Below are 12,672 nucleotides of genomic sequence, written 5' to 3'. Positions count from 1 at the left end.
TTAAGAACCTCAGCAGTACCCTTGAAAAGAGATGGAAAGGTAAAGGTGGATGTCATCTGCACGCTTGTGACTCAAACCCAATCAACTATCTCTCTCAGTTGTTCTTTGCAGAGTCTAAATAACATGACGAACATAATAGAGCCTTGTGGAAGAACATCCAAGGTGTTGAACATGGGTCCCGTCAACACCAGTTTCTGGCGTTAGCTTTGCAACACAGTGCCATCTGTACCAGGCAATTCAGAATCCTGGTTGATGATATGGAAAGATGATGGGAACTTAAGCTAAGCCAAGTCATACTAGCCAGTTCTCATTGCAAATTATGTAATAAGGCATTGATCCACAAATTCCCAGACCTCCAGGTGTTTTGGGCTACAGCTCCCAGAAGCCCTGGCTGATTTGGCCAACAGCCAGGAATTCTGGGAGCTAAAGTCTGAAACAACTGGAGGACCAAAATTTGGGGTCCACTGTGCTAAGTTAACCAAATCCTCAAGCAAGTCTGAAGTGGACTTGGATCAGCTTTTTCTAGAATGTTACATTAAAAATTGATTTGATAGTTGATTTGATGACAATATTGGAAATTAATTCATTGGAATCAACACTGATAACTGAATTTGTTTAATTTGGTGAGTTACTGTTTAATTCATGATAGCCTGGAGGTGAAAACGGGATTTACGGAGAATGGCATGGAGATTGTCATTTGTAATCTTAGGGGAACACATTTCCTTACCTGCTCTTTCAAATGGGCTTTTTCTATCCTTTTAAAGTAGCCTTCCTCCAGCACAGGATGACTAATTACACAGCCAATTGATTGTTATCTGGAAATGGTGGGAGTCGAATATGTCTGAAAGCTGCTAGGTTGGTGAAGGCTATTTCAAAGCATGGAATCTTATTTTCCAGTCTCATCAATTCAGTTGGTCAATTCAACCTCATCAAATCATCAGCATCTCTCTTTTATTCTCACCACTTCTAATAGATACCAAATACAATTTAGGAAGTAAAGCAAATTACACACAGGAACCAAGGAATCCCAAATACAATATCTGGAATCTGCTGTTTTAATTACCAGGTATCTAACAAGGCAATTCTTCTCTGCACCTATCTTAGGCCCCATCTACACAACCATATAACGCAGTTTCGGAATGCAGTTTCACTGCATTGGATAATATGAGCCTACACTGCCATATAATGTAGTTTCAGAATGCAGTACAATTACATTTCAGATACTGCATTATATGCAGTGTAGATGGGGCCTTGTACAATTACAGTGGAGTGAGAAAGGAGAGGAAGAGGTGATAGCACTGTGACTTTACATTTCTGTTTGCTACAAAGAGGGTGAGATTTGATGATCCATGCTATCCCCATTTTGTAAAGAAAGCAAAGAGGGGGGGAAACTGTTTTCTTACTCAGTCAAGGCAGTTAGGAAAGCACAGAGTTAATGAACAAGGAGCCTGAAAAGTGTCTGATAAGACATTCCTTTCACACTGCCTAATGCAAACAGAAAAAGACTTCTGCCTCCTACAAACCAACATTAAAAAGGGTCTTCATTACATACAAATATTCATAGCTACTTCTATGTTAAATTCTTGTTATCTTTTATTATTATTATTATTATTAGTAGTAGTAGTAGTAGTAGTAGTAGTAGTATTAACTTCAGTTGTATGCTGCTTTTCTCACTCTGGATGGGGGACTCAAAGTGGTTTCCAAACATATTATGACAAAATTCAATGCCTAGGTAAAGATAAAGGTTTTCCCCCAACATTAAGTCTAGTCGTATCGGACTCTGGGGGTGGATGCTCATCTCCATTTCTAAGCCAAAGAGCCGTCATTGTGTGTATGTAGACGCCTCCAAGGTCATGTGAAGCGTCCGTTGCATGGAGTCTTCAAAGGACTGCATGGAGCGCCATTACCTTCCCACTGGAGTGGTATCTATTGATCTTGGCAGAAGTTGGGGCTAACAGCGGGAGCTCACCCCACTCTCCAAACCACCGACCTTATGGTCAGCAAGTTCAGCAGCTCAGCGGTTTAATCAGCTGCACCATCGGGGGCTCCAGTTAAATGCCTACCCAACAATAATAAAATACAACTATCGATTGAATAATAAAAAACACAATTACATTAACATTAAAGCATAGAGTTAAAAGCATAATAATTTAAACATTAAAATCACATAGTCCAAAAAATCAAAGTCCAGGGCCATTCCAATATCAATCTATTGCACATAATCTCTGATCATTCCTTTTGCTTATTGTCTGAAGGCCTGGTCCCATAGCCAAGTTTCTACCTTTCTTCTGATGGCCAGAAGGGAGTGTGCTGATCTAATTTCATTGGGGAGGGAGTTCCACAGTCGAGGAGCCACCACTGAGAAGGCCCTGTCTCTCGTTCCCACCAGTCGTGCCTATGAAGGAGGTGGGACCGAGAGCAAAGCCTCTCTGGATGATCTTAACCTCCGAGGTGGTTCATAGAGGGAGATATGTCCAGACAGGTAAGCTGGGTTTGAACTGTTTAGGGCTTTATAGGCTAAAACCAGCACTTTGAATTGAGATTGGAAGCAGACTGGCAGCCAGTGGAACTGGCATAACAGGGGGGTTGTGTGCTCCTTGTACCCCGCTCCAGTGAGCAATCTGGCTGTTGCCCATTGGACCAATTGAAACTTCTGGACAGTCTTCAAAGGCAACCCTACATAGAGCGCATTGCAGTAGTCTATACAGGATGTAACCAGAGCGTGGACTACCATGGCCAAGTCAGACTTCCCAAAGTACAGGTGCAACTGTTGTACAAGCTTTAATTTATCTGAATTATTTATGAATATGCATAATAAGGTTGTCTTATAATGCTATTTGCTGTAGCCAATCAACAGAGCATTTATGTAAATATACAAGGTTATAAATTCCTGTTCATATTGCTGTAGTTTAGAAAAAAGGCACCTTATAAACTTTTTCAAGGGCTTATTTTCTCCATTCTGCAGCATGCTAAAATTAAAGGCTGAATGATTTCCTAAATTTTGATGGAGTTTTTTTTAAATTCAAAAATTTTCTGTAACAAAATGAAAGGCAAAAGAGAAAAAATGTTAAAGGCTTTAGGAAAAAATCACTTAATTATTGAACAGCCTAATACACTAAAGAACTGCAAATGGGCTAATTGCAACTTGGTTCACATGTATAACTGTATATTGTGGAATAATATATAATATGAATCAATCCAAAATATGGGTTGTTGTGAGTTTTCCAGATTATACGGCCATGTTCTAGAAGCATTCTTTCTTGACGTTTCACCCACATCTATGGCAGGCATCCTCAGAGGTTGAGGATGGAAGGAAACTGAGTTTCCAACATACCCCTCAAGCTCTGAGGATGCCTGCCATAGATGTGGGTGAAACATCAGGAGAGAATGCTTCTAGAACATGGCCATACAGCCCAGAAAACTCACAATAATGCAGTGATTCTGGTTATGAAAGCCTTCAACAACACAAATCGAAAATATAACCTATGGGGAATGGAGAAGGTACTGAAGGGAGTACACTTCAATCCAAATAGTTTTCTTTCATACAGATTGGGGGATGGGAGCTGCCTTTTGGACTAAAAGACTTTTTTTCTGTGTATGTGAACACTATACCAGACTATACAATAGAAACCAGCACAACACAAGTTCAACACAAGAGGAGAAGATACTGTCCAGGACACAATGCACATGGCTCCCATCAAACACTTTCCTTCCTTACAAACCTGAGAAAAAGAATTAGATCAATATTATTCTGCACATTCTTGTTCTGTAAGTCAGTGAGAGCCTTCCAGGCTTCCTGACAATGATGGACAAGATTTGGTTATGAAACCATTAACTGTAACTGAGCCAGAGCCAGCTGATAAAGCTTGTTTTTCAACATGTGTTTGTTTTTCCAGGCAATCCCTTTTGTACCGGAACATTGTATCTTCACAGAATTGAGAGGAAGGTGCAGAATCATTTCCTTTCTATACAGCGTAGCTCTGCCAAAATGAAAAGAAAACAAAAATGAATACCAAAATGTTTTAAACATTTGATCTGGCAACACCACTTTGATTGAGGGGAGGGCTAGAATAAAAACATTTTTATCAGAAAGTGAGGGGAACAAGTTGCAAGTTGCAGAGTATTGAGCTAAACACAAAATGCTGTATTTTAGAATTGTTCTGTAACTTTACCATCCAGTCACAGTCCAGTATGTATGGTAGCCCATCAAGGTCTTTAGCAATAGACTGTGACTGCTTTCAGACAGTAACAATAGGAGCAAGAGACAAACATGAGTAGGGGCCACAATACATGACTGCTGGTCTACTTGGCACTTTATATACTGAGAGAAGAGCATCAGTGCTGCAACCCCAATCTGAGAAGAATAATGGTGATCAGGGGCAGCTCCTGATTAAGGCCCCTTCTACACTGCAATATAAAATCCAGATTATATGGGAGTGTAAATTATCTGCTTTGATAATCTGGATTATATGGCAGTGTAGTAGGGGCCTCAGTCACCAGCTTGCAAACTGATCCCAACAGTTAAATTGAGAACTGAATTGGGCTTCTCCATTCCCATCTATGTTATTTGGGGATTTCTGTTTTATAAAGCAACTTCTGTCTCACTGAATTCCAGAAACTACAGTATCTTGGCTTCTATGTGCAAACAACAGATGGCTGAAGAAGAGAGAAATCAAGCAAACAAGAAGCTAACCAGGAAGAACAGGAACTATTGATGATGATAAACAATATCTTTATGCCTTTACATTTAGAAGTATGCCAGCAGCTGTATATGAAGCTAAGCCTGAACTTGTGTGCACACATGTAGCTAAAAGATATAATATTTATTAGGCTTGAGCGATCAATGAGAAAAAATGTTTCAATACTCATTTCAAAATTAGTGAGCGGGGGGGGGGGGGGGGGGGGGGTATTGTCTAAAGTGTTTCTGAAATTGGACTGGGTCGATATCATAATTATAACGAATTAATTACTTTTTCGTTACTTTTTGTTAGGTAATTGTGCCAACAGGGAAACTTCGTGGGCTGCTTTCTCCCTCATTGTTAGAGCTATTGGCATGAAACTTGTTACGGTTATAGAACACATTTATTTATTTATTTATTTATTTATTTATATAAAACATTTATATTCTGCCCTTCTCACCCCGAAGGGAATTCAGGGCGGAGCACAACATATATACAGCAAGCATTCCAAGATGAAACATTAACTATAAATATACATAAACATTAAACATTAAAAACATTAAACATTAAACATTAAAATCAGTTCTATCTATTTTAAAATCAGCTATTTAAACCAACTCAGGACACCATGCTGGCTCTGGTCAGCGAAGTAGGTTTCCTATTATTGCCTCATTGCACTGATCCAAAGGCTTGATCCACAGCCAGGTCTTTACCGTCTTTCTGAAGGACAGGAGAAAGGGGGATGATCTCGCAGGGAGGGAGTACCATAGCCTGGGGGGGGGAATCACTGAGAAGGCCTTCTCTCTCATCCCCACCAATCGTGCCTGTGATGGTGGCGGGACTGAGAGCAGGGCCTCCCAGGAAGATCTTAATATCCACGGTGGTTCAGTCTAGCCAGTTTTGAAACGTTTCACTCATCCACGGATTTTTGAGGAATTTTCAAAGTTTTAACAAACAACATTTTTTAAAAACAACAAAAGCTATTTCCTTGAGTTGTCTATACAATGACACAAGATAACAGGGGATTGTTTCCCCCAAGTTTCAGAAATATTCATACATCTACTGATTTTTGGGAAGTTTTTTTAAAGTTTTGACAAACATATTTTTTAAGCCACAGCAGCTATCTCATCAAATGTCTTTAATCAATAGAACTTGGGATTTCTTCCCAACCCAGAACAGATTTCCTTATTAGTATTCATTCCCCCTCTTTGTAGATTCAACAATTTATTGGAACTCTGGCTGGCTACTATTAGGAGGGACAAATCTCTCTCCTATCCTAATTGGGACTTTCTGATGCTGAGCAGAATTCTGAGAAATGTAGTTTAGGGCAGGGCCTTTTGAATCCCTTATTATAGAGCTCATCGCCTTCCCAAACTACACTTCCCAGAATTCTGTGCTCTCTCAGTCTCTTTCCCAGCTCACTCAGCTCATCCCACGCTGCTGCTTTCCTTTCTTCATGGCAAGAGGCAGCTCATCTCTTCTTAATTTAAAGAGGAATGGCAACCTATTTGACTTCACCTCATTCATGTTGAAAATGAAGCTGACTTCTGAGCATTACAGAATTTAAACAAAAAATTTTTGGGTGAGTTTTGATTCTTAAGTTTTTGTGTGCCCCCCTTGTTTCATAATATCTGTTCATATATACAAAACTTACAAATTAGATAGACTTACAATTTAAAAATTAACACTGGAGCCTTAGGTGGCACAGTGTGTTAAAGCGCTGAACTGCTGAACTTGCAAAACGTAAGGTCCCAGGTTCAAATTCGGGGAGTGGAGTGAGCGCCGGCTGTTAGCTCCAGCTTCTGCCAACCTAGCAGTTTGAAAACATGCAAATGTGAGTAGATCAATAGGTACTGCTCCGGCAGGAAGGTAATAGTGCTCCATGCAGTCATGCCAGCCACATGACCTTGGAGGTGTCTACGGACAATGCCGGCTCTTTGGCTTAGAAATGGAGATGAGCACCAACCCCCAGAGTCGGACACAACTGGACTTAATGTCAGGGGAAAACTTTTACCTTTTACACCCTAATATTTATTATGTTTTTCTGCGTACATGATACACTCTGGAAGAAAAGAAAGAAAGAAAGAAAGAAAGAAAGAAAGAAAGAAAGAAAGAAAGAAAGAAAGAAAGAAAGAAAGAAAGAAAGAAAGAAAGAAAGACAGAAAGAAAGGGAGGGAAGGAGGGAGGGAGGGGGGAGGGAGGGACTCATAGATCCTTGAGACAAGGTTTCTGGAGCATATATCTTGTCTCTGATTAGATATGAGATTTCTCAGACATTCTTCCCCCTATTGTGGGCCCTTGTTCTGTGCAACTGAGTCTGAAAAATGGGTTCAGGCAGACTTTGCATTTGTTATAAAACTTGCAATGTGATCGTCTTCCTTACCTCCATTGCTTTTGCTTTGTGAGTAATTCTTGTGAGGTGGCCATCACAAAGCAAGCTGAATTTACCAGTGCTCCTACCAATAATCAATGGCCAACTGAGCCTAGTGACTCCTTCACATCAGGGTGCTTCTAGACTTTAATTAAACATGTACCGAAGCGGGTTTAAGAAACCCACTTCGACACGCATTTAAGTCCCCATGCCTCTCCCCAAAACCCGTGCTTTCCCAGGGAGGGAGGATGTTTAGATGCTCTCCCGGTAACTTTTGGGAGGGCATCCATATACCCAGAAGCCCCTCAAAATAAGCTCTTAAAATTAAATCAACTTACCTGGCTGCCATTAAAGTACTGCACGTAGAAATGATGGACCAGTAGAGGATTTCCATCCCATCTTTTGGCATGTCATTTCTACGTTCCAGGAGGACTCCAGCAGTACCAGCTGGGTAAGTTGTTTTAATTTTAAGGGATTGTTTTGGGGTTCTTGGGAAGGGGTGGGTGTCCCCTTGGTTTTCCAGGCTCATGAAGCCTAGAAATCACAGAGACAGCTGTGTGGATTGGGCTTGGGGATCATGTGACACGGCCCCCGGGTCCAATCCACACTGGGCCCACACCTGGAAAGACCCAGATCTTATCAAAGATCCGTATCTAATTAATCCGGGACAAAGCAGGATTTACCAGCTTTGTCCCGAATTAATTCGGTTTTACCAGAGACGTCATTTGGATGCCTCAGGTAAAACCGAGACAGGTCTTGGATTAAACGTCTGTCTGGATGGGCCCTTCATCATAAGGAAGGGAATTTTCTATCAACAATCCATGACATGGAATACATATTTGTAGTGTAGCTGATGCAAGGAAAAACTACATCATATGTAAGTTTTACATAACATAGTAGAGAGAAAAAAGTGGATTTTTATCTGACTCTGGCAGATTTGCTGATCTTATGAATATCACAGCTTGTGACTAGAAAGGCAACAAGTGACATGGTGGACTTCAGTCTTCACTGAGTTGTTGAAGAGAGATACATACTTGACTCATTCCACTCCTATTAGAAGTGCTAATTCTAGAAATCTTAAATGATTAATTATATAAGGATGGAAGACTCAGACAAAAGGGTATCAGTTAGAATTTTAGTTTAGTTATCAATTGAACTTCTACACATTATACCTCTTTCTAATTCTCATACAACAACAAAAACAACAACAGCCTTTACTGCCATACACTAATAAAATCACAGCACAGACATGTATTCTCATTCTATTTCCTCCTGGCTAGGTATTTATTGCAAATTTGCATATGTTTGTGTGTTTGCTTGTTGCATTTATTTGCTATTTCTCATCCTACCAGGGCCCTTGAAAAGACATTAATGCTAATAGCACACAGAGTGTTCTGGAAACACTGGTGTCATCTTTTAAGATGAATCATGGACTACTCTTGTTTGCATTCCCCTTAAAATTTCCCATGAAATCAGGCTAAGAAAAAAAAAAAGCAATGATAGGATGTTTGGAAGCAGCCTGTACAGCTGCTTCAGATGCAGAGTTGGGCTTGAACAAAGGAGTCTATTTTCCAAGCCCTTGAAACTGAAAATATCAAGTCAGAGTCATGCCATGCAGGGTGCTGTCATAAGTTCAGATGCAAAAGGGCAGCCTTTCTGTTCTCTCAGAAAGAAGGTATCTGAGTTTCCCATGCTTTCTCAGTAATCCAGAGAACAAGTGTTGCCTTTGAGGTCAGGAATCTTATTGATTTCACTGAATGCAATGTATTATTTTTTAGCCAAAGCACAATGTATATATACCTCTGTTTCTGGGCAGGTTTTGGAGAGATTAAATATATGCACTATTTTGTTACATTCAATATTCTAGACAGAACCCTATATGTATCTTATGCTGGGTCTGTCAATACACTGACACTTCAATATTATTTAATTTTAGCTTGCTAAACAACTAGCAAATTCTAAACAAATGACAGTAGGGAATTACAGACAATTCCTCAACATCAGTGGAAACATTGGCACAGGTTACCAGTTCAGGACTTTTTTTGCCAAGGCACCCAAGTGTTAGGTGGCCAAGGAGACATATAAAGTCACTTACCACACTCAGGACACTTAGAATCATAGAGTTGGAAGAGACCTCATGGGTCATCCAGTCCAACCCCCTGCCGAGAAGCAGGAAACCGCATTTTGGTTTAATCTTATTTTGTAATCTTGCATATCTGGATTACATGTACAGGAGGCACTCCATTAACTGAAATGCAAGCAACCAGAACTCTCAGGCAATTGGGAAAAAATATACTACAGTCACAATGCTGCTTTCATAATACAATAAAACGGTGTCACATTAAATTAAGTTTGCCTTTATTTGTTTTTAATTACTGTATTTCAACATTAACATCAAGTCACAGAGTTTATGGTATGATACAGTTAATAGGAATTCTCAAGCAACCGGAAACTACATTTATCTGGCATCTTTCAATCCTCATGGGTGCCAGTTAACTGAGGCACCATCTACACTGCCATAAATGCAATTAGAAATAGCTTTATATGGTCAGTGTCATAATGCAGTTCAATGCAGTTAAACTGGAATACAGAAATCTACACTGACCATGTAACAGCAGTGTAGATGGGGCCTGACACTCTACTGCATTTGTCAAATTGCTTTATGTTGTACAGTATGCCTCCCCCCCCCCCCCCATACCTGTGCAACTGGTATCGGGCATTCATTTATTCAGGACCAACAAAAGATCTCCTTTCTAGGCATTTTCCATGTTCTCCATTGTGGCTGCATGGTATTCTTGGGCCAGAAGTTTGCTCTTTCTTGAAATTTTGTGCATTGAACTGAAATTCAAAAATGTTTCCCCTGTATGGTATTTTTATATTTTCTCTGGATACTATTTAATGACTGCAAAGTTTTATATTTTTAATCCTTTCCTGGGCCCATCTATATGGATGGAGCACTGTATGAATTCAGAGGCAGAAGTGGAAGCTTTTATTTTGCTGGACATCACCAGTTTGTTGGATGTTGTACATGTAAATAAATAGAGGCTTTACCACTACTTCTGAACTAAAGTTTATACTGCAGTGTAATAACATGCCACTCAGGTTTGTGAAATAAGTAACAGTAACTTTACTTCAGTTCAATAGGTCAAACAGAGCAACAATAAAAACAGAGAACAGAGGGAATAACTAGTCCTTTTAAAGCACTCATATGCCTCATTGCCTTAGAAATTATCAGGCTTCAGAGTGTCGGCAGCCATTAATTCCCTAGCTGTTACCTCTTTGCTCTCTGAGGTAAAAGTGCCTGTTCAAACCATTTCTCTCAACAGCAAGCCAGAGACAGTAGAATGTTGGCCCCTGGCACGCTTAGCCAATCAGCTGCTGACACGTGTCTTTCCGGTCAACTCATTACATCATGGCACCTTTTTCAAATTCCCTCACAGTTGCCTTTTCCTGACATCAGCAAAGGTGTATGGCAGCACTGGCCCATGTGGACAGCAGCGGCATTTCCCAGACTTCTGCTGATGCAGAGTAAAATTGGGTTGGCCAGTTTACCCCACGTTAAGGGCCAGAAATCTGTGAATGTCACATGGATGTTCAGGAGTGACTTCTGGCATGACCAAGATTTACAACCCCATGTAGGCAGGCCTCCTGTGTATGTCTCTATCCAGATACATTTTAGATTGCACCCTTTTGGCCAATACAATGCAATACCCTAATCCTAAACCTGCTTAATCTTGAAGGGGAAGGATAAAAGGAATCCCAGATTGATTGACAGGGCAGGATAGAAATCTATACACATAATAAAAGTGAAAATCTGCATGTATGTATGTGGCAGGGGTGTCCACTTACTTACACAGACAGCCTCCCGCCTCCACAAACAGCTTTAACCCACAGTGCTGAGGAGACACCAAAGCCCTCCCTCCACTGACATAGCAGGTAACAGTAAAAGCCACATGCCAGTGTTCCTTTCTCTCTCCATTGGTGAGGAATTTGCATGACCCCACCCACTGCCTCTCCCGTAACCCTTTCCTATTCTTTCCTATGGCATTCATCAACTGAACATACTAGAGAGAGAGGTTTGGGGAGAAATCACCATGATTTATAGGAGTTGTCGGGACTGGGATGTATAGTTCATCTGCAATCAAAGAGCACTCTGAACCCACCAACAATGGACCTGGAACGAACTTGGCACATAGACCCAACAAAGTCAACTTTGCTTATTGGCATATTGGCAGGGTTGGGGGTCATTGACTTTGGCATCCAGGAGTTGTAGTTTATTATTTATTTATTTATTTGCAGCATTTATATTCCGCCCTTCTCACCCCAAAGGGGACTTAGGGCGGATCACATTACACATGTAGGCAAACATTCAATGCCTTTTAACATAGAACAAAGACAAACAAACATAGGCTCCGAGCGGGCCTCGAACTCATGACCTCCTGGTCAGAGTGATTCATTGCAGTGATTGATTGCTGCTGCTCTCCAGCCTGCGCCACAGCCCGAGCCCAAGTTCACTCCTATTGAGAAAACACTGACCCTAGCAGATAACGGATCTAAACCATATTTGGCACACTAAGCCAAGATGGCCAACTGTAAATACTGACAGAGTTTGGGGAGGATTGTCCCAAGATTTTGGGAATTGTAGTTCAGCCACATCCTTATGTATTTTCAATTGTAGTTCAGCCACATCCTTATGTATTTTCAAATGGAAGTACTAATAAATAAAAGACAAAAGCAAAGACTTGAGTTTTTTCTAAGATATAATGTAACATGTAACCAAACTGATACTACCCAATAAACATTGCCCTTTTCAAATAACCCGGACACTGACGGGTACCCAAGCTAGTACTTTAATAAATAAACAAATGGCCCCATCAATTTAAATCAGTCATTTTGTGCTAAGATTAAGAGTTTTCTTGGTAACTTTTCTCAAGTTGTAAAGGTTACTTCCTCAGGAAATTTGGTTAGTCTCCTCCCGGTTTCTGCTCATATTTGTAGAAGATTTTGGTTTTTAGTATATGCATGCAACCGGAAAAACCTTTAACGGGAATGCAATGGTTTTATTTTACTATATATCTAAGACTTCTTCCATGCTGGTTTTAATTGTTTGTAGCTTGTGCTTGTTTTAATTAGACATTTAGTTTAATGGTGTTTGAACTTCTGTATTAACAGTTTTTAAAATTGTGTTTTAAAAATATATCTTGCTTTGGATTCCTTTAGGTGTCTTTATTGAAGGTGTCTTTATTGGCATCTTTATTGAAGCTTTCTCACCAATCCTTGTTTTCAGAACAAACCATTTTTTTCCAAAATCCATTGATCACAGGGACAGAAAGTGAAGGGAAATCTTTTGAACAGGGACACAGACAGAAAAGCAAACACCACAGGCATGTTATCCCTTCCCTATGCTATGCAAAGCGTGCTCTCTCTCTCTCTTTCTCTATCTATCTATTTATATGTGTGTGTGTGTGTGTATAGGGCTGGAATTACACTTCAAGAATGTACCTGATTCGCCTTGTGGTACTGTTCCATTATCTGGTGGAGGCAAATGGGGGTGCTAGATAGAGAAGAATAGTCCATTTTATGTAAGGGGGGGGGGTTGAAGGTGTAAAACCATTACACCCC

The 12,672-nt window shown here is 40.3% G+C and overlaps 1 long non-coding RNA gene across 1 annotated transcript in view; it reads right to left on the bottom strand.

Moving 5' to 3' along the window:
• Nucleotides 1-929: 929 nt before the first annotated feature.
• The window catches only part of LOC134295347 (uncharacterized), a 14,061-nt gene continuing 2,318 nt past the window's right edge, over nucleotides 930-12,672 (bottom strand). Inside the window, exons 2-3 of the long non-coding RNA XR_010001891.1 lie at nucleotides 6,351-6,489; nucleotides 930-3,980 (exon numbers count right to left, since the gene is read on the bottom strand). This is a non-coding gene — a long non-coding RNA (uncharacterized LOC134295347). The remainder of the gene's footprint in view (nucleotides 3,981-6,350; nucleotides 6,490-12,672) is intronic.

The sequence above is a fragment of the Anolis carolinensis genome, chromosome 1 (assembly GCF_035594765.1).
Source record: "Anolis carolinensis isolate JA03-04 chromosome 1, rAnoCar3.1.pri, whole genome shotgun sequence".
Lineage (NCBI taxonomy): Eukaryota > Metazoa > Chordata > Lepidosauria > Squamata > Dactyloidae > Anolis > Anolis carolinensis.
The sequence above is the reverse complement of the archived record's forward strand: the minus strand, read 5'-3'. Positions and strand labels throughout refer to the sequence as shown.